The following is a 23,374-nucleotide window of genomic DNA, read 5'->3' as shown; positions in this document are numbered from 1 at the left end:
TCTGACTGTGTCAGGTTCCTTGGTTGTCTGTTGAGGCTGATGTAAATTTTGATTGAAACCTGTAACTTGGAAGTACTTGCTAACCCTAGGCCTTTTATCATGTCCATCACTGGTTTCAGGAAAAGCCAATATCACCTTGAGTATTTGTTTACCACAGAGGCTCTTAAAAAGGAGCCAATGAAGGAAAGATGAGAAGACCAGAGGAGAAGCAAGGAATCTGATAGAGGCATGATCTCTGTGTGTGTTAATGTGTGTGCATGCACATATGTGTGAAAGATGCTTCAGTCTCCTTTGATTTGATGGTACATGAGGATAATTCATATTAAGATACCCATTAAAAAATTATTTATTTGTCCATGCTGGGCCTTAGCTATGGCATGTGAACTCTTAATTGTGGCATGTGGAATCTAGTTCCCTGACCAGGGATCAAACCTGGGCCCCTGCATTGGGAGTGTGAAGTCTTAGCCAGTGGGTCACCAAGAAAGTCTCTGCATTTGTCTGAGCTGATTCATTTTATATTAATTCATATGAATATATATGGGGAAGATATGGTGTTTTTCAATGTCAAAATAGAAGGAACTTTTAAAAATAAAGCAGATATTATTTATTCCTAAAGTGTTTTCAGAAAGGCAAGAGAAAAGTTTTATCTCATTGTCAGTAATTTTAAAGCAGAGTTGAAATATAATTGCCAAGGGATAGGAATCCACAGTATACTGCTTGAGAGTCAGCCATCTATAGAGACTATGGTGACGATACAGGGAGATCTCTTATCAGTCTAGATTTTTAAAAATCATTTCCAAAATTAAAGTGGATTATAGAAGAAACAATAACCATAATTACATATTATGTTAGTTTTTTTTTTAATTTTAAGAATCATGGTACTAAAAGCATAGCAAGTAGGATGAAAATGACTAAGAGGCAAGTAAACAAAAAGATATCTAAGGAATAAGGGATACCGAGTTGCTTTAGATGAATGAATCTATTTTCAGAACTAGATGAATTACCTACAAAGATATAGGAACAGGTGTTTGTATATGATAAAAATATATGTAACCTTTCTGAGAATTTTGTAAAAACTGTGTTTAACAGACTCCAGTCACAGAATGCATATGCTACCAATAACTATAAAACTAATTCTTGCTTGTTGATATTGCCAAATAGATTGTTAATAGATTGCTATTGAGCACTTAGTAAACAAAATTATTACTAAGAGATTGCATAGGTTCCTTAACACTATGAAATGGCAAATTCATCTTTTTGCACTTTTTACTTTGAATTGTAAGTGGAAAGATAAGGAAAAAAATCCATAGACATAATGTATTTTGATTTAATTAATATATTTCAAAAATATTTTGTGACATCTATTTATAGAGAAAAATGGAGAAATGTAGATTGGATGATATTCAGCAAAACGGATTTACAGTTTATCAAATCATTTCAGCTCCTCCCCCACCCCATGCGCAGTCCTTATTTCAAAACAAATAAAATGTGTAATATCTCTGCTCTTGGTCTTGTCCTACTCAACATTTTAATGATATGTATAATGACACAGAAGGCATACTTATCAAATTTGCAGATGACATAAAGCTTGGAGCAATAGCTAATACACTGAGTAACTGAATCTTAATTCAAAACAATCTTGACAGGCTGGAACTCTGGCCAAAGCTAACAAGATGAAGTTTAATAGATATAAATGTTAAGTCCTGTGTTTAGGTTTAAAAAAAACCCAACTGTACAAATACTGGATGAGAGAAAATTCGGCTTAGAAGCTATTTCTGTGGGGCAAAAAGTCAGTTATTTTTTGGCTTATAATCTCAATATGAGCCTCCAACTTCCATCGATAGAAGCCAATTGATTGAAAAAGTATTTGTTATATCCCCACTAAGTGCCAACTACATTCATTATATTATTTAACTCTTATATTAGTATCTCTCCAAGATATATTTATTCCTAGTTTGCAGATAAAAAAACAATTTGTTCATCTGTATACTGCTACTAAATGTTAGAACTGCAATTCACATTTACCTCTCCTATTGCCAGGTTCAGCATAGACCTCCTGGATCATAATCAGAATTTGCATTTTAACTGGATCCTGAGGGGAAATATCTGCACAGTAAAACTTGAGAAGCACACCTGCCTCAGGTTAGCATTATAGAGACAAAAAAGTAACCTCATTTGGGGAGAAGGCTGGCTGGTTGGCTAGTGGCTTGAGTGGACCTCATGGGATGGCATTATTATTCTTTTTTATTTTATCACATTTGTAAGTAATCATGTCTGCACTGGTTAGATAATTCCTGAGAAGTCCTCCTAATTTCCATATGTCAGATTTTAAGATGGAGTGCTAATATACTGGCAGGTCCAGGAGACAGAATTAAGTAATGAGAGATTTTAGAAACCAATTCTAAGAAGAAATGAAGAAATCATGAATGTACAACTTTGAGAGGCATCTTAGATAAGGTAGGATCTTTTTATTTTTCAAGTATTTTGGGGCAATGAGAAAAGAATGTTAACATTTCAGTGATTCGTCTTTTTCATTTTTTGTTTCATCAAATATTTATTGAGCACCTACTGTGTACATGGCACTGAAATATGCCTATCATTAAAATATTAAGTAGGATAAGACCAAGAGCAGACATATTCTATTTTTATTTGTTAGAATAAAGAGAAAGACTGCACATGGGTGTTGGTGAGGAGCTAGGCATTAAGATTCCTGTTGTGGGGACTTCCCTGGTGATTCAGTGGCTAAGACTCTGAGCTTTCACTTGCAGGGGGTGCAGGTTAGATTCCTGGTTGGGGAACTAAGATCCAGGATGTCATACAGCACAGCCAAAATAAATAAATAAAAGATTACTATTTGTGAGTAAGAAAAAGAAAAGTGGCTGTCCTAATGGAGGTAACAATACAGTGATAACGTGGTACATAGTTCATTAAGTGTACAGATAATATTCATTAAGTAAATGTTTGCCAGTATTATTTCAGAAACTTTTAAGTAATCTACAGATAATAGACTTGGGGGAAGCTAGTTTAGTTTGAAAGCATCAAGTGGTCAGGAAAGGCCTTTGAGCTAAAGTCTGAGTGACAGCATGGCCCCAGTCATATGATGAGCTAATGGAAGAGCATTCCAGGTAAAAGGAAGAGTAGATGAAAAGACTGAGGAAGGAGTGAGCCAGGTGTGGTCTAGGATGGTATGAAATGGGGACCATGAGGATGAAAAGGCCAGATGTCCAAAGGCAGATTGTGATTCACTGGTTTTGGAGGACCTTCCTACCAATGGCAACATACAGCAATGAAAGGGAGAGTGAGCCCCTCATCACACATACATTCCCATGCAGGCCAGGTGACTTATCAGGGAAGATACAAAGAAGAGTTTTACAAGTAAGACATTGGAGGGGATGTTCTCCAAGTCTTAACCATCCTAAAAATCACATAGGATGGTAAAGAAGTATTTTTGTTCCTTATCGCTATAGCTCTTCCTAGAAAAGAAAACAAATTGCTATTTTAAATATTTATTTTTTATTTTTATTTATTTATTTGGCTGTGGTGGTTCTTAGTTGTGGTACATGGGATCTTTAGTTGAGGCATGCGAAATCTTAGTTGTGACATGTGGGGTCTTGTTCTCTGACCAGGGATCAAACCCAGGCCTCCTACATTGGGAGCACAGTCTTAGCCACTGGATCAACAGGGAAGTCCCCCAAAGTTGGTATTTTTAAATGTCTTTATTATTATCTTTATTAGTAGTATTTCTCTCTCTCTCCCCATGCCCTATCATAATTGCAAGTATAAATCAACCCCAGGGTAAATTGTGGCTGCAATTAAAATGGTATATTAGCTTAATCACAAATAAATAGCCCCTCTGCTGTTATCTCAAGATGGAATGTATGTGATTATGGCTAGAGTACCTTTTCTCCTCTGTGCCACTCTAAGCTATGGTGGCAGGCTGAAAAGTAACTGATTGGTTACCATGGTTTCCAAATGGAGGTAATGTAGCATGTAATTATTGCATACAGCTACCATTACTAAATTTTGTATGGCATTTTGATGTAATTCAATAAATAATTTGAGTCATAGCTCTAGAAGGAGGTGCAACTGCTTAAAGGGTAATGTTTTAGGGAAAATTACATAAACTATTTGTGTACAGCTGTAAGGGGTGCTGAGGAGTAAAATTTGGTACTGGTTCTAATTGCTTTGCTCCTATCACAAGAAAAATTGGATAAAGGAGGTTTCAGGTCTGCCTTGATAGGTAAAGTGGTGTTGATTCAGGTAAGAAATGAAGTTAAACCCTTCATTTGGTTTTTAGCATGGTACTTAGTGAATCTTATTTCCCTGGGTTTGTACTTTAACAATGAAATAAAAAAACGTATGCTTTGTGAAACATATAATAAAGAAGAAAGAGAGACTTTTAAACCAGTCTCCCATCTCCTCCCTCCCTACAGATTCCAGAGCAAGTTTCCCCAATTTGTCACAGAGTGCTAACTAATTAAGGAGTTGTCACTTTCCTGGCCTTCTCTCAGTGCTATGCTCACTACAGCATATAAATGTGGGTGTGAGGGTAATCCTTCATTATATATTCAAGGGAACTGCCAAGTGTTTCCATTTGTATTGTTATCATTTGAAGATAAATCATTCCAATTTATTTTAATCAAAGGCAAACAGACATGTATCTGTGTTAATCTGCTTTATGCCTTTGATAACCTGCACTCTTAATCGATTTTCCCAATCACTTGCTTTCTGTATTACTGTGTGAGAAAGCCAAAGGCTTAACTAAGTCACAAATTGGTACCAGCACAGGGAAATGGAGAAAGACTGATGCACAATTGTTGGTAACCTTTTTACAAACTTTGTGTCCTTCTGTTATGTTTGTAATTCATCAGTAGCAATCTGGGATACTTGTGGGAATCTTCTCATGGCTTCCCTATCTCCTGAGTTCTCCTCAAGCATATGTATGACGTTATGTGCTCTTTGTTATTCAAGATGGTGTTGGAGGTGGGGTACAGAGAAGGACAAGGAAGGGATATTATACTCAGTTCCTTCTCAAGTCTACTTGGGGAAAATGAGAAGCACACACAATATAGTCAGCATATTAGTAGAAACACATTGGACATTGTAGTGTAGCTAAGTTGCGTTTAACACCTTCTCTCAGTTTATCTACAGTCCTAATTTACCCTTCTGGACCTCTGTTCTCTTAGATGTCAAATGGGGATACTCAAAGCTGGCTAAGAGTGTACATGCAAGGATCCATCTGATAAAATATTTAATTGGCCAGAAAGTTCATTCTGGTTTTTCCATACACTCTTACCAAAAAATCCAAATGAATTTTTTGGCCAACCCAATAGTATGTAAACTTTATAAATACTGTACTTGGCACGTGGAGGGTATTCAATGGAATACAACAAAAATAATGCCGTTTGCTTGTTTCACAGAGATACTGAGCATTATGCAGTTGGGTGGGAAAAGGAATTGGAGTGATTGGGGAAGACATGGATGAAATAGGATTTAAACTTAGACTTGAACAGGTAGGCATGCTTCCAAGGTGTGGAAGCAAGGGAAGTATTTTAGGTGAAGGAAATATGTAGCTATCTTTCCAGTTGATTTTTTTATCCCTCTCAATTTGACCTTCTTTAAATCTCAATTGATAGAATTGAACTGTTTTATTTTTAATCTATGTTTATATTTTCTTATCTGCATGGTCATGTTCAGATTTTTTAATGTAAATTTTCTCTAACATTGATTTTATTCATTTATTTTGCTGTGATGGGCCTTTTTTGGGGGTTCCCAGGTGATGCTCATGGTAAAGAACCTGCCCATGCAGGAGACATAAGAGATGCAGGTTCGATCTCTGGGTTGAGATCTTCTTTGGGCCATGCAGGCTTTCTCTAGTTTCAGCGAGTGGGAGCTACTCTTCATTGTGGTGCAAAGGTTTCTCACTGCAGTGGCTTCTCTTGTGGGGCACAGGCTCTAGGCACATGGGCTTCAGTAGTTGCAGAACTTGGGCTCAGTAGTATGTGGGCTTAGTTGTTCATCAACATGAGGAATGTTCCCAGATCAGAGATCGAAGCCATGTCCCCTGCATTGCAAGGTGAATTTCCAACCACTGGACCACCAGGGAAGTTTCAGATTTTGTTACTTTATTATTATTTTTTTTAAAATTGGTGAACACATTCACTGTTTCCCAGCAAGTATTGGGTGAAAATATGCTATGGCACCATCCCCGGGACTGCCAAGAAAGCAATCACAACAGGTCAAATGGAAGCAAAATTTGGAAAGTGGAAGTCTTCACAACAGGGTTTCTTTGGCCCATTCTGCTCCTAGGGTCCCCCTTCCCCAGTCCTTATAGTTATTCCTTTTATCTAGTAGTAGATTTCTGTTGTGCCTTGCCTGTGCTCTCCCCCTCTGTTAAAGCAATTTGATAAATGAATTTCACTAAGCCCAAATGAGTAGCCATAAATGTAGTAGCACTCAGGGAGTTTTGGCATTTTCAGAGTCGGGTCAGGAAGACACATCAAACCCTACACAGTAGACCCTGTCTTAGATGATAACTCAGTACACCTTAAAGTATTGTACTGTGGTGAAAATCAACCCCAGCTTTGAATAAGGCTGGTAAGCTAGACATCTGTATTTAAATTGGGGGCAGTGGTTAGTCCAATTAAGAATGGGTATCAGATGCAGTGTGTTTTTGAGACAAGAGTTCAGCTGAATGGATTCTTCTCTTTGGCTTGGACCTTCCTAGCTATCATACTGGTGGGAGAGGCAGCTCTGCCTGCAGAGTCATGGAAGTGTGTCTTCCCTGTCCATGTCCCCATTGTATCCACTGAGACATGCTCTCAACAAGAGTGTGTTGCAAATGGATGGTACTGAGGCAGACCAATGTGTAAAAAATCCAGTTTGGAGATCTTCAGTAGACAGTGTAATGCTCGTGCCAGACCTCTTTTCATTGAAAGATAGGTTTCATCAGTTGCTCTGAGGACTGCTATCAAATAACCTTCAATTTCCAGCTCCTTTAGGAATTGTCACAGTTGTGGAGGACAGTCTTATCTATAGTCACACCCTTGCCTCAGGTGGCCTACATCCATTGACTGACTGATGTGAAAGTACAAAGGCATAACCACCTTGGCCTACCTTAGGATCACTTTGTGGGGCCATTTGAGCTCCAGAGTTCAATGTGGATTTGGCTGAGTCTGCCATTTGGCCTGGATTGTAGCTTGACCTCTCTGTCAGCCTACTCGTGCTGCCATCCTTCCCTCCCAAAATGTTGGTACCAAGGATACTTCTTAAATAAACACCACACAGTCATCAAAACCTTATCTCAGAAGGTGATTCCTAAGGAACCCAAATTACACCAAGATCTTTTCTTTTAGGTTAAGTCAGTTCCCCAACCAGTGTAATGTGGGACCCTGGTCTGCCATGGAGATGAAGTTGTATTGGGATATTCAGTCTTGAAGCATGATCAGGCCTGGTCTAGAGCCAGTGGGAGCCCTGGTGTCATCCAATATCTTGACCACTTATCCCAGGTGCTATGCAAACAGTTTTATTTTCTATATGATCCATTCCATTTAAAGGCTGAATGAAGGCATTGTGTTTTCAGAAATCCTCCAAAGAGCCGTGTTATTCCTGGGATGTAGAGCTAGCTTTTGCTCTTAGACATTATCACATCAAGGTTGACATAGTTCTCAATGATACAACTGGAAACTGAAAGGAAGAGCCTAGAATTCTGAGGGACTCAGATATATGGTAGGTAAGTTTTGTTTGGGGAATAAAAGAAAGATGGAAGTTTATACTGAACATGGAGAAATATCAAGTTAAGGAAACTTTACAGATTCTTTACAAATAAATCAAAATAGCTGAAGTTTTCATTTAGACTGTGTTTTGCTGTAACTTTCTTTTTTCTACCACCCACTCAGAGTTCTTCATCTCCACGAGCTGTACATAGCATTTTTCATAATACGTTATATTAATTTCACAGCTATACTTTAAATAGTGGCACAGCTGCAGTTGTCATTGAACAGTGTATGAAATAACCTTGGAGTAGTAACTGTTATTTATTCTTACTGTGGTCGGGTTTAATTGTATGTGGGCTTTGCCTTAACTTATAGAAGACATTTGTATAATCCTCATTAATAACTGTAATTCCAGAAGTTAAAAGTTATAATAAGAGTTTACTTTTTAATAACACCATTCATACTAGTACCTGAAGTATTTGGTGGAAAAGAAAAAGAATTCTAAAGGTCAAAACTTCTGTTATTTGGGTTTTATGTAGGCTTTTGGATAGAAAGAATTATTCCAAAGTCATCTGGGGATAGAAGAGGGTTTCTTGTTGTTTACTTTAGCTCCCAAGAAGATTGCCTTCTTTAGAACAGGAAAGAACTGCATGTCAGGGTTGGCAGGGTAGGAGTAATCTTGCATGTGTCTAAACTATTCTTGAAGTCATTTCAAGACTATATTTTAAGCTATCTATCAGTGGTGTGCTGGAGCTGTTTCCTACCACCTTGAGAGAGTTGACTTGGGCACATCTATTCTCAATGCTGCGTCCAGGAACATCATATTGGTAGCTAAAAACAGCTGTTGTGGGAGTATTTACACCAATGCAAAAGTGAAAAGAATCAGGACTTGCCTCATTCTATCCCAGAGGAATCCGTTGTTAGACAATACCAGTGTATTACTGCCATCCATTCATCTCCTTCACAGTATAAATTATGGTCTTATATGGAGAATTTCTAAAATACATAGTATAGAAAATTCAGAAGAAAGGGCAACTACATCCTTTCTAAAGTTCAAATACATCGAGAGCCTGGCATCTTGGTGAGCGCTGGATGAAATCACAAGTTTTGGGTAATTTCAGAAAGGTAACTCTCCTGCATCTTTTCCTAGACCTCAGATCCAACATGTTCCAACATGAAGGCCTCCTTTTAGGTGTTTTCTATGGCCCATATCCATATTCACTCTAAGAAAGAAAGCAATGTTCTCAGGGGGCTGAGGTGACTTCCCTTTGCTTTTGAGTTTTAAGATATTGAGTTTTAAGATACCTGAACTGAACAAGAACAACCTGATTGATACATGTTGAAGTTCACTTGAATTTTGGCAGAAATCATTTATTTAGCCCTAAGGATTCAGGGCTGAGCCAGAGGGTGATGAAGGGGTATCCAATAGTTGGGGGATAAGAAGAGCCATGATGTGATGTGTCAATTCAGAAAGGTGGTCAGAAATCTGGAAATCCCACCTCTATTTCATGAATCCATCCTCTTTCCCTGCTCAGGGTAGATGACGTCTATCATTGTAATAAGACACATCAGAACTTTTTAAACACACATTAAACTTTTCAGGTAATACAGCCACAGTTTTTATATAAAATGTGAAAAGTTCCATGCATTTAAGCTTTGATATTACATCTGACAGGTTTATATTTAATTTATGCCCTCCATATTGCTCCTCATGGAGCCCTTAATAGTTCTTTACATTAATACATATGATTACCTCAATACAGACAGCCCAAAGTATTATAAAAAGATTATAAATTTGGCAATGTTCTTGACTGTAATATCTGCAGTATTTTACTATACAAAACAAATGAAAGCTTGCAGTAATAGTAAATAACATAATGACACACACATAGAAAACTATTGAACAATGGCTGAAAGGGGCAAGATCACAGAAAATTCCTCCATGAAGCCTTATTAACTAAACAGAAAAAGCAATTTATTTGTCCAAAACAGGGTCAAAAATAAATAAGCAGAAACCAGGCAAGGAAACTAATATGAGTTTATGACATTAACTTAAAAAGTGGTGTTCTAAAGTAATCTTGAGAAAGAAGAATGGAACTGGAGGAATCAACCTGCCTGACTTCAGACTCTACTACAAAGCCACAGTCATCAAGACAGTATGGTACTGGCACAAAGACAGAAATATAGATCAATGGGACAGAATAGAAAGCCCAGAGATAAATCCACGAACCTATGGACACCTTATCTTGGACAAAGGAGGCAAGGATATACAATGGAAAAAAGACAATCTCTTTAACAAGTGGTGCTGGGAAAACTGGTCAACCACTTGTAAAAGAATGAAACTAGAACACTCTCTAACACCATACACAAAAATAAACTCAAAATGGATTAAAGATCTAAATGTAAGACCAGAAACTATAAAACTCCTAGAGGAGAACATAGGCAAAACACTCTCCGACATAAATCACAGCAAGATCTTCTATGACCCACCTCCCAGAATATTGGAAATAAAAGCAAAAATAAACAAATGGGACCTAATGAAAATTAAAAGCTTTTGCACAACAAAGGAGCCTATAAGTAAGGTGAAAAGGTGAAAATCTCCTCAGATTGGGAGAAAATAATAGCAAATGAAGAAACAGATAAAGGATTAATCTCAAAAATATACAAACAACTCCTGAAGCTCAATTCCAGAAAAATAAGTGACCCAATCAAAAAATGGGCCAAAGAACTAAACAGACATTTCTCCAAAGAAGACATATAGATGGCTAACAAACACATGAAAAGATGCTCAACATCACTCATTATTAGAGAAATGCAAATCAAAACCACAATGAGGTACCATTACACGCCAGTCAGGATGGCTGCTATCCAAAAGTCTACAAGCAATAAATGCTGGAGAGGGTGTGGAGAAAAGGGAACCCTCTTACACTGTTGGTGGGAATGCAAACTAGTACAGCCACTATGGAAAGCAGTGTAGAGATTCCTTAAAAAACTGGAAATAGAACTGCCATATGACCCAGCAATTCCACTTCTGGGCATACACACTGAGGAATCCAGATCTGAAAGAGACACGTGCACCCCAATGTTCATCGCAGCACTGTTTATAGTAGCCAGGACATGGAAGCAACCTAGATGCCCATCAGCAGATGAATGGATAAGGAAGCTGTGGTACATATACACCATGGAATATTACTCAACCGTTAAAAAGAATTCATTTGAGTCAGTTCTAATGAGATGGATGAAACTGGAGCCCATTATACAGAGTGAAGTAAGGCAGAAAGATAAAGAACATTACAGTATACTAACACATATATATGGAATTTAGAAAGATGGTAACGATAACCCTATATGCAAAACAGAAAAAGAGACCCAGAAGTACAGAACAGACTTTTGAACTGTGTGGGAGAATGTGAGGGTGGGATGTTTCGAAAGAACAGCATGTATATTATCTATAGTGAAACAGATCACCAGCCCAGGTGGGATGCATGAGTCAAGTGCTCGGGCCTGGTGGGCTAGGAAGACCCAGAGGAATCGGGTGGAGAGGGAGGTGGGAGGGGGGATCGGGATGGGGAATACGTGTAACTCTATGGCTGATTCATATCAATGTATGACAAAACCCACTGGAAAAAAAAAAAGTGGTGTTCTAGTTGAAAAATCATGTTCTAGTGCAGAAAAGAACACTTAGCAAAGGAGGATTCAGTAAAATCCTAAGAATTCCCCTTGATACCACTGAATTTGGGGGAAAACATTGTAAGGGTATATCGGGACAAATAAATGTTTGTGACAACATGCTCTTACATTCAAGGGCAAGAAGACTGCAAATCTTGTTTTCCAAGGAAAAGTGCAAAGTTCAGAAAACAATTTGGATACACTAGGCCTTGGTATAGGATTTCAGAAGAGAAGGAAGAACTTAAATTTCTCAAACAAGTATTTCATAAAGTTGAAACCAAATGTTGACTCCTCCTCCATTCCCCATAAACTCAGGCAAGAAGTGAAGTGCTCAAACTGAAGCTTAGAAGAGTAGGAAAAAAGAATCTCAAATAAATTGTGAATGGTGTCCAGGAGAATTGACTCAGATGTATATCTGAACAGAGAAAATATGAAATACACCAAGTATAATACAGATGAAGTAAAGTAAAATACCAGCCGTGATAATATAGTGGAACAAAAACAGAAAAGAAAGAGGGAAAGAATGAATGCAATGGCTGATTCACATCAATGTATGACAAAACCCCCTGAAAAATAAAAAAAAATAATTAAAAAAAAAATTGTAAAAGGAAAACCAAAGCAACCCAGTCTTGAAAAAAAAAGAAACTAAAAGGTGAAAGTATTTCAAAATTCTTCATGTTATGGAAGAATTTACAAAGAATACTGAATAAGTACAAGCAGAGCAGAAGGATCAGAAGATGAATAAGATGCCAAAAAAGATTGAGTAAGCAAACTGAGAACAAAGTTATCACATTCCTAGCTTATAAATAAATGAGAAAGATTTGGTGTAAAAGGAAATTATAGTATAAAATTTGGATAAGAAAAATATTTAGACATAGAATAGAGGAAAATCAGAAATAAAGACAAAAATTAAAACTTAAAGGAGTGTACCTCATAGCAAGAAAAATTATTTGGAATCAATGAAATTGAGACTTATTCTGGTTAACCCATTGTACTGAAGGATAAAGACGCAATTCTTTTTTTTTTTTTTTTACTTTGTTTAGCCTTAACTATGCATTTATTAAAGTGACAGTTCAAAGTCGCCAAAGACGCAATTCTTTATTTTTTTTTCCATTTATTTTTATTAGTTGGAGGCTAATTACTTTACAGTATTGTAGTGGTTTTTGCCATACATTGACATGAATCAGCCATGGATTTACATCTGTTCCCCAATCTGAACCCCCCTCCCACCTCCCTCCCCATCCCATCCCTCTGGATCATTCCAGTTCACCAGCCCCGAGCTCTTGTCTCATGCATCCAACCTGGACTGTGATCTGTTTCACACTTGATAGTGTACATGTTTCAATGCTGTTCTCTCAAATCATCCCACCCTCACCTTCTCCCATAGAGTCCAAAAGTTTGTTCTATACATCTGTGTCTTTTTCTGTCTTGCATATAGGGTTATTGTTACCATCTTTCTAAATCCCATATATATGCATTAGTATACTGTATTGGTGTTTATCTTTCTGGCTTACTTCACTCTGTATAATGGGCTCCAGTTTCATCCATCTCATTAGAACTGATTCAAATGAATTCTTTTTAATGGCTGAGTAATATTCCATTGTGTATATGTACCATAGCTTCCTTATCCATTCATCTGGTGATGGGCATCTAGGTTGCTTCCATATCCTGGCTATTATAAACAGTGCTGCGATGAACATTGGAGTGCATGTGTCTCTTTCAGATCTGGTTTCCTTAGTGTGTATGCCCAGGAGTGGGATTGCTGGGTCATATGGCAGTTCTATTTCCAGTTTTTTAAGGAATCTCCACACTGTTCTCCATAGTGGCTGTACTAGTTTGCATTCCCACCAACAGTGTAAGAGGGTTCCCTTTTCTCCACACCCTCTCCAGCATTTATTGCTTGTAGACTTTTGGATAGCAGCCATCCTGACTGGCGTGTAATGGTTACCTTATTGAGGTTTTGATTTGCATTTCTCTGATGATGAGTGATGTTGAGCATCTTTTCATGTGTTTGTTAGCCATCTGTATGTCTTCTTTGGAGAAATGTCTGTTTAGTTCTTTGGCCCATTTTTTGATTGGGTCATTTATTTTTCTGGAATTGAGCTTCAGGAGTTGCTTGTATATTTTTGAGATTAATCCTTTGTCTGTTGCTTCGTTTGCTATTATTTCCTCCCATTCTGAAGGCTGCAAAGACGCAATTCTTAAAGAGTCACAATTCTGCATATACTCAGGTAGAAAAATTAATTCACAAGTAGAAAAAATCAAGTCAGTCTCATAGTTCTTCATGGTAATATTTAATGCCTTGAGACAATGGTGAGATTCCTGAAATATCCAAGAGAAAATAAAGTGGAACCTAAGAATATGATGCATAGCCAGGTAATTATTTTGAAAATTGCCAATAGCCACTCCCAGACTGGAAAGAACTTGAGAAGTTCTTAGACAGCAAAACAAAAACTTGCAGAAATAGTATACAAAAATTAGATTAAATATCTTAGGAATTAGGGCTGCAGATGGAATGTTTAGGGGCAGTGGGAAGAGAGAAGTGTTAAGTGTGATAACCATCTTACCTTTCATAGTCTCTGGTCACATTTAAAATTGAAACAGGTACATGAAAAATAATGATTCCAAACTTCAAATGTTTTCTAATTTTTTTCCCTTAATATTTTCAAGTTTGGCACTATTGACATCTTCTGCTGGGTGATTCTTTGCTGTGGGGCTCTCTTTTGCCCTGTAGCATGTTTAGCAGCCTCCTTGGCCTCTACCCAGTAGATGCCAGTAATACCTAGCTGTCATGTCCAGAAATGTTGTCACATGTTCCCTAGGGGACAAAATTTCTTCTATTTGAAAACTACTGCATTAGGTGGGTCTTTTAGAAAGAAACATTTTTGTGACAAAGGAACAATTATTATACTCAGCATTTCCTTGAGATTCAGTTTGTCCTGTTATATTTTAGTGGAATTAAATTTAGTTTAGTATTTAAAAAAGTAGCTTATTGTATATATGAATCTTTTGTTAATTTTGACTCCTTATCTATGGCTATTAATCAATCATTTATTATCTTTTTTTTCAACTTTTTATTTTATATTGGAGTATAGTTGATTAACAATGTTGTGTTAGTTTCAGATGTACTATTTACCTCTCTTTGTATCCATGTATGTGTACAAGGAGATGCTCATAAATGATGAGACTAGTTATCTGGGTGATGACATTTTAGTTTAATTGCTTATTAAAGCATTGCTTGGTTTTTTAAATGTTAGAAAAATACATGTTTTGGTTAAAAAAACTTACTTTAAAAATTATATAGATATACTTCATTTTATAATTCACTTATTTGTAACAAGGCCTTGTCATAAAGTCTTAAAAAATATTTATAGCTTTTAATGCAGTCTACTTTGTACAAATCAGCTGAATAGAATAATTGAAAAATGTGTTAAGCAATTGTAATACAAAACTCTCAAAATAGCCCAAATGACCTATTAGTAGAAATCAACCTAATAAATTGTGATACAGCCTATGCAACCAAATTATAATCATCTGTTAGTAATAAGATTGCACATGACTACTTATTACTAATGTTATATTATTAATGTTATGTTATGTGGCAAAAGGTTTTCAAATGTCCTTACTATATTATTCCTTGTTTATAGAACAAAACTGCCACTATGCACATCAAGGTTTTTATCTTAAGGTGACATGTGGCTTTTATTCATTATTTTTAATATTTCAGTTTTCTGCTTTGAAAACTTTTAATGAATTATTTGTAATAAGAAATATTATAAAATAGTTTTAATCTCAAAATGAAGGTGATACCATAGATATCCAGGTTCTCCAGGTACCCTTGACTCCCTGTAGTTAAATGATACCCTCAATTTCCTTCTAACATTCTTTGCTCAAGATGTTATATGGAAATGGACATTAGACAGGTTGAATTTACAGGAACGAATGTTCATAATTTGTTTTGGACCAAAAAACTGCATGACAATCCAATATAACAGGACAGACCCTGAGAATAGCTCCTTAAGAAGAATAGCAACATCAGAGTTCAAAGGAAGAAAAGGTGGGTGAAAACATTTCAATACCTCGGTTACAGTTGTGGAAGAGGGACGAAGACAGGACTAACCAGGATAGGAGGGATGGGTTTTGGGGGTGAGTTACTATGTGTTGAGAAGACATATGTAAGCATTTGTCTGTTGCTTCACCTTGCATCTGGGTGTCAATGCATGTACAGATCATTGGTGTGCAGAACCCTACAAAGGATGCAGTAAAGCACTCAGCTCCAGTACTCATGGAGTCCTATGCATATCAGAGATGCCTCATAGAATTTCTGGAGCTTTTTTTCCCTGAATACATTTATCTTAAGACAATTTACAAATGAATCTTATTTTTTATTATTTATATATTGAACACACATATATACAATCATATGCATATGGTCACTTGTAAAGAATTTCTATTGGCAATTATAAACTATCACTCTTCAACTTAATAATTTCTATTACTGAGATCATTACAAAGTATATGTCTTTAAAGCATTATTTGTGAACCTTACATTTATATTTATATAACTAAAAAGAAAACGAAAGACATGGGAACTGTGAAACATGAGTTCTGTACTTGAAATTGCTGCTATTATTCATGAAGTAGTGATTTCTTTATCAAAATAAAAAGATTGATTTCGTTCCTTTCAGTTTTAAGAATGAAAAAACTAGTCTAGGGTTATCGCCACCATCTATCTAAATTCCGTATATATGTGTTAGTATACTGTAATGTTCTTTATCTTTCTGACTTACTTCACTCTGTATAATGGGCTCCAGTTTCATCCATCTCATTAGAACTGATTCAAATGAATTCTTTGTATGCAAAACGGAGAAAGAGACACAGAAATACAGAACAGACTTTTGAACTCTGGGGGAGAACGTGAGGGTGGGATGTTTTGAAAGAACAGCATGTATATTATCTATGGTGAAACGGACCACCAGCCCAGGTGGGATACATGAGTCAGGTGCTCGGGCCTGGTGCACTGGGAGGACCCTGAGGAGTCGGGTGGGGAGGGAGGTGGGAGGGGGGATCGGGATGGGGAATACATGTAAATATATGGCTGATTCATGTCAATGTATGACAAAACCCACTGAAATGTTGTAAAGTGATTGGCCTCCAACTAATAAAATAATATTAAAAAAAAAAAAAAAAAAAAAAAAACTAGTCTAGGGAAAACACATGACATACTTGTGGTGGTGTAGTCAATAGTAGAGTTTACAGTAGAAATCAAATATTCTGATTTGTGACCAAGAATGTGGACCACCAAATGTGTATCTCTTCACAAATGCAAAGCACCATAATGTTTTATTCTTTATTCTGTATCTTAGTTCAGTATTGATTCCCTTTGCCCTCATCTTCCAGGAAAGTCATTACAAGCATTATAGTCAACTACACAGTGAATGGAGGAGGGCATGGCAACCCACTCCAGTATTCTTGCTTGGAGGATCCCATGGACAGAGGAGACTGGTGGGTACAATCCATGGGTCTCAGAGGAGTCGGACGTGACTGAAGTGACTTAACACATACACATAGAGTGAAAGCTCATGTTTTTCTGGAAAGTCGGTGCCTACCTAGACACTCTGTGTTCATAACTATTTCTGGATAAGAGTTGTGACAAGAAAAGGTACCTGCAATTCAGTGTCAGAGGCATGGACAGTAGAGTTTGACCTAGCAGAATGCCCATGGTCAACCTTCTAAGACCCTCTGAATAGTGAAACTATGGAAATAAAAGCCCTCAAATTAAATGGAAAAATGTCAGCATGTGAACAAAGCTGTATTTATTTTGCCTTATTTTTTCAAGACTCTATTTATGTGATGATCCAGTTTTGTTAGTTGCCTTAGAGAACATAAGAACATAATACTGTGAAGCAGGCTGAAATTAGAGTTACAGGTATTTCTGTACTAACCCTCCCAGACTTCATTTACCCATTAGATCACACTGGTTATTTGTAAATTGCTGTTAAGTCTCTGTTGCAGAATTTCTGATCTGAAATTAAAAATAGCAAAGTGCTGATTCTCACTAACCAACCATGGATTGTGTTTTGGGTATTGGCTTCTCATTTTTTTGAGCACTTTATTTTATTTTTACATTAATTTATTTATTTTAATTGGAGGTTAATTGCTTTACAATATTGTGGTGATTTTTGCCATACATTGATATGAATCAGCCATGGGTGTACATGTGTCCCCCATCCTGAACCCCCCTTCCACATGCCTCCCCATCCCATCCCTCAGGGTCATTCCAGTGCACTGGCCCTGAGAGCCCTGCCTCATGCATTGAACCTGAACTGGTGATCTATTTTACATATGGCAATATACATGTTTCAATGCTATTCTCTCAAATCATCCCACCTTCACATTATCCCACAGAGTCCAAAAGTCTAGGATCATCATTACCATCTTTTAAAATTCCATATATATGCGTTAATATACTGTATTGGTGTTTTTTTTTCTGACTTACTAACTATGTATAATAGGCTGCAGTTTCATTCACCTCATTAAAACTGATTCAAATGCATTCTTTTTAACTTCTGAGTAATATTCTATTGTGTATATGTACCACAGCTTTCTTATCCAGTCGTCTGCCACTGGACATCTAGGTTGCTTCTATGTCCTGGATATTGTAAACAGTGCTGTGATGAACATTGGGGTACATGTGTCTCTTTCAAGTCTGGTTTCCTCAGTGTGTATGCCTAGCAGTGGGATTGCTGGGTCGTATGGCAGTTCTATTTCCAGTTTTTTAAGGAATCTCCACACTGTTCTCCATAGTGGCTATACTAGTTTGCATTCCCACCAACAGTGTAAGAGGGTTCCCCTTTCTCCACACCCTCTCCAGCATTTATTGCTTGTAGACTTTTGGATAGCAGCCATTCTGACTGGCATGATATAGTACCTCATTGTGGTTTTGATTTGCATTTTTCTGATAATGAATGATGTTGAGCATCTTTTCATGTGTTTCTTACCCATCTGTATGTCTTTTTGGAGAAATGTCTGTTTAGTTCTTTGACCCATTTTTTTGATTGGGTTGTTTATTTTTCTGGGATTGAGCTGCATAAGCTGCTTGTGTATTTTTGAGATTAATTCTTTGTCCATTGCTTCATTTGCTATTATTTTCTCCCATTCTGAAGACTGTCTTTTCACCTTGCTTATAGTTTCCTTCATTGTGCAAAAGCTTTTAAGCTTAATTAGGTCCCACTTGTTTATTTTTGCTTTTATTTCCATTACTCTGGTAGGTGGGTCATAGAAGATCCTGGTGTGATTTATGTCAGAGTGTTTTGCCTATGCATTCCTCTAGGAGTTTTATAGTTTCTGGTCTTAGGTTTAGATCTTTAATCCATTTTTGAGTTTATTTTTGTGTATAGTGTTAGAAAGTGTTCTAATTTCATTCTTTTACAAGTGGTTGACCAGTTTTCCTAGCACCACTTGTTAAAGAGATTGTCTTTTCCCCATTGTATATTCTTCCCTCCTTTATCAAAGATAAGGTGTCCATAGGTGCGTGGATTTATCTCTGGACTTTCTATTTACTTCCATTGATCTCTATTTCTGTCTTTGTGCCAGCACCATACTGTCTTAATGACTGTAGCTTTGTAGTATAGTCTGAAGTCAGGTAGGTTGATTCCTCCAGTTCCATTCTTCTTTCTCAAGATTGCTTTGGCTATTCAAGATTTTTTGTATTTCCGTACAAATTGTGAAATTATTTGTTCTAGTTCTTTGAATTATAGCATTGGTAGCTTGATAGGGATTGCATTGAATCTATAGATTGCTTTGGTTAGTATACTCATTTTCACTATATTGATTCTTCTGATTCATGAACATGGCATATTTCTCCATCTCTTTGTGTCATCTTTGATTTCTTTCACCAGTGTTTTATAGTTTCTATATATAGGTCTTTTGTTTCCTTATGTAGATTTATTCCTAAGTATTTTATTTTTTTCATCGCCATGGTGAATGGAATTTTTTCCTTAATTTCTCTGTTTTCTCATTGTTAGTGTATAGGAATGCAAGGGATTTCTGTGTGTTAATTTTATATCCTGCAACTTTACTATATTCATTGATTATCTCTAGTAATTTTCTGGTGGTGTCTTTAGAGTTTTCTATGAAGAGGATCATGTCATCTGCAAACAGTGAGAATTTTACTTCTTCTTTTCAAATCTGGGTTCTTTTTCTTTCTTTTTCTTCTCTGATTGCTGTGGCTAGAACTTCCAAAGCTATGTTGAATGGTAGTGGTGAGAGTGGGCACCCTTGTCTTGTTCCTGACTTCAGGGGAAATGCTTTCAATTTTTCACCATTGAGAATAATGTTTGCTGTGGGTTTATCATATATGGCTTTTATTATGTTGAGGTATTCTCCTTCTAGGCCTGCTTTCTGGAGGGGTTTTTTTTTTTTTATCATAAATGAATGTTGAATTTCCTCAAAGGCTTTCTCTGCATCTATTGAGATAATCATATGGTTTTTATCTTTCAATTTGTTAACGAGATCCATCTCATTGAGTGAATTGCAAACATTGAAGAATCCTTTCATCCCTGGGATAAGCCCACTTGGTCATAATGTATGACCTTTATCATATGTTGTTGGATTCTGTTTGTTAGAATTTTGTTAAGGATTTTTGCATCTATGTTTGTCAGTGATATTGGCCTGTAATTTTCTTTTTTTTGTGGTGCCTTTGTCTGGTTTGGGGATTAGGCTGATGGTGGCCTCATAGAATGAGCTTGAAGTATACCTTCCTCTGCAAGTTTCTGGAAGAGTTTGAGTAGGATAGGTGTTAGCTCTTCTCTAAATTTTTGGTAGAATTCACCTGTGAAGCCATCTGGTCCTGGGCTTTTGTTTGTTGGAAGATTTCTGATTACAGTTTTGATTTCCGTGCTTGTGATGGGTCTGTTAAGATTTTCTGTTTCTTCCTGGTTCAGTTTTGGAAGGTTATACTTTTTTAAGAATTCATCCATTTCTTCCAAGTTATCCATTTTATTGGCATATAGTTGCTCATAGTAGTTTCTTGATCCTTTGTATTTCTGTGTTGTCTGTTGTGATTTCTCCATTTTCATTTCTAATTTTGTTGATTTGATTCTCCTTTTTTTTCTTGATGAGTCTGGCTAATGGTTTGTCTATATATTTTCTCAGAGAACCAGCTTTTAGTTTTGTCGATTTTTGCTATAGTCTCCTTTGTTTCTTTTTCATTTATTTCTGCCCTGATTTTTATGATTTCTTTCCTTTTACTAGCCCTGGGGTTCTTACTTTCTTCCTTCTCTAGGTGTAGAGTTAGGTCATGTATTTGATTTTTCTCTTGTTTCTTGAGGTAAGTTTGTATTGCTATGAACCTTCCCCTTAGTACTGCTTTTACTGAATCCCATAGGTTTTGGGTTGTCATGTTTTCATTCTCATTCATTTCTATGCATATTTTGATTTCTTCTCAGATTTGTTGGTTATTTAGAAGCGTGTTGTTTAGCCTCCATATGTTTGTATTTTTAATAATTTTTTTCCTGTAGTTGACATCTAATCTTACTGCATTTTGATCAGAAAAGATGCTTGAGATGATTTCAGTTTTTTTTGAATTTACCAAGGCTAGATTAATGACCCAGAATGTGGTCTACCCTGGAGAAGGTTCCATGTGCACTTGAGAAAAAGGTGAAGTTCATTGTTTTGGGGTGAAATGTTCTATAGTTATCAATTAGGTCTAACTGGTCTGTTGTATCACTTAAAGTTTGTTTTTCCTTGCTAATTTTCTGTTTAGTTGGTCTGTCCATAGGTGTGAGTGGGGTATTAAAGTCTCCCACTATTATTGTGTTATTGTTAATTTCCCCTTTCATACTTGTTAGCATTTTCCTTACATATTATGGTGCTCCTATGTTGGGTGCATATATATTTATAGTTGGTATATCTACTTGGATTGATCCTTTGATCTTTATGTAGTGTCCTTCTTTGTCTCTTTTCACGGCCTTTATTTCAAAGTCTATTTTATCTGATATGAGTATTGCTACTCCTGCTTTCTTTTGGTCTCCATTTGTGTGAAATATCTTTTTCAGCCCTTCACTTTCAGCCTGTATGTGTCCTTTGTTTTGAGGTGGGTTACTTGTAGACAGCATATGTAGGGGTCTTGTTTTTGTATCCATTCAGCCAGTCTTTGTCTTTTGGTGGCGGCATTCAACCAATTTACATTTAGGGTAATTATTGATAAATATGATCCTGTTGTCATTTACTTTGTTGTTTTAGGTTAGAGTTTATTTACCTTTTCTGTGTTTCCTGTCTAGAGAAGATCCTTTAGCATTTGTTGAGGAGCTGGTTTGGTGGTGCTGAATTCTCTGAGCTTTTGCTTGTCTGTAAAGCTTTTGATTTCTCCTTCGTGTTTGAATGAGATCCTTGCTGGGTACAGTAATCTGGGTTGTAGGTTTTTCTCTTTCATCACTTTAAGTATGCCCTGCCATTCCCTTCTGGCCTGAAGAGTTTCTGTCGAAAGATCAGCTGTTATCTTTGTGGGAATCCCCTTATGTGTTATTTGTTTCTTTTCCTTTGCTGCTTGTAATATTTGTTCATTGTGTTTGATCTTTGTTAATTTGACTAATATGTGTCTTGGGGTGTTTTGCCTTGGTTTTATCCTGTTTGGGACTCTCTGGGTTTCTTGGACTTGGGTGGCTATTTCCTTCCCCATTTTAGGGGAGTTTTCAACTATTATTTTCTCATGGCCTGTCTTTTTGTCTTCTTCTTCTGGGACTCCTATGATTTGAATGTTGGGGCATTTGACATTGTCCCAGAGGTCTCTGAGGTTGTCCTCATTTCTTTTAATTCTTTTTTATTTTTTCCTCTCTGCTTCATTTATTTCCACCATTCTATCTTTCACCTCACTTATTCCTATCTTCTGCCTCAGTTATTCTACTGTTCATTCCCTCCAGAGTGCTTTTGATGACAGTTATTTCATTATTCATTATATATTGACTCTTTATTATTTCTTCTAGGTCCTTGTTAAACATTTCTTGGATCTTCTCAGTCCTTGTCTCTAGTCTATTTATGTGTACTCCATTTTGTTTTCAAGATTTTGGATCATGTTTACTATCATTATTCTGAATTCCTTTTCAGGTAGATTCCCTATCTCCTTCTCTTTGGTTTGGTTTGGTGGGCGTTTATCATGTTCCTTTACCTGCTGAATATTTTTCTGCCTTTTCATTTTGCTTAGATTGCTGTGTTTGGGGTGGCCTTTCTGTATGCTGGAAGTTTGTGTTTCCTCTTTATTGTGGAGGTTCCTCACTGTGGGTCAGGTTGGATGAGTGGTTTATCAAGGTTTCCTGGTTAGGGGAGATTTTGGATAAGCTCTTGTTGATTAATGTTTCCTGGAGTCAGGAGTTCTCTGGTGTTCTCAAGTCTTGTATTTAACCCTCCTGCCTCTGGCTTTCAGTCTTATTCTTACAGTGGCCTCAAGACTTCTCTATCCATATAGCACCAATTATAAAACATCTAGGTTAATGGAGAAAAGATTCTCCACAGTGAGGGACACCCAGAGAGGTTCACAGAGTTATGTGGAGACGAGAAGAGGGAGGAGGGAGATAGAGGTGACCAGGAGGAGAAGAGGGACAGTCAAAAGGGGAGAGACCAATCTAGCCAGTAATCAGTTCCCTAAGTGTTCTTCACAGCCTGGAACACCCAGAGAGATTCATAGAGTTAAGTAGAGAACAGAAGGGGGATGGAGGAGATAGAGGTGATCTGGGGGAGAAAAAGGAGAGTCAAAAGGGGAGACAGCAATCAAAATGGGTACTGAAGATTAGATTATTAAAGGTACAAAATTGATACCAAATACCAAAAAGGAAAGGTTAAAAATCTGGAGTAGAGGTTAGACTCTCAAAAATACGATATTAAAAATACAAAATGATATCAATCACAAACATTGTAAAAATTATGTGTGAGATTGGCTTTAAAAATAGGTTCTTTTTTCAAAGTAATAGTAGGTTATAAAAATGAAAATTAGT

Source organism: Muntiacus reevesi, chromosome X (genome assembly GCF_963930625.1).
Source record: "Muntiacus reevesi chromosome X, mMunRee1.1, whole genome shotgun sequence".
In the NCBI taxonomy this organism is placed as follows: Eukaryota; Metazoa; Chordata; class Mammalia; order Artiodactyla; family Cervidae; genus Muntiacus; species Muntiacus reevesi.
This window is presented reverse-complemented; position numbering follows the sequence as displayed.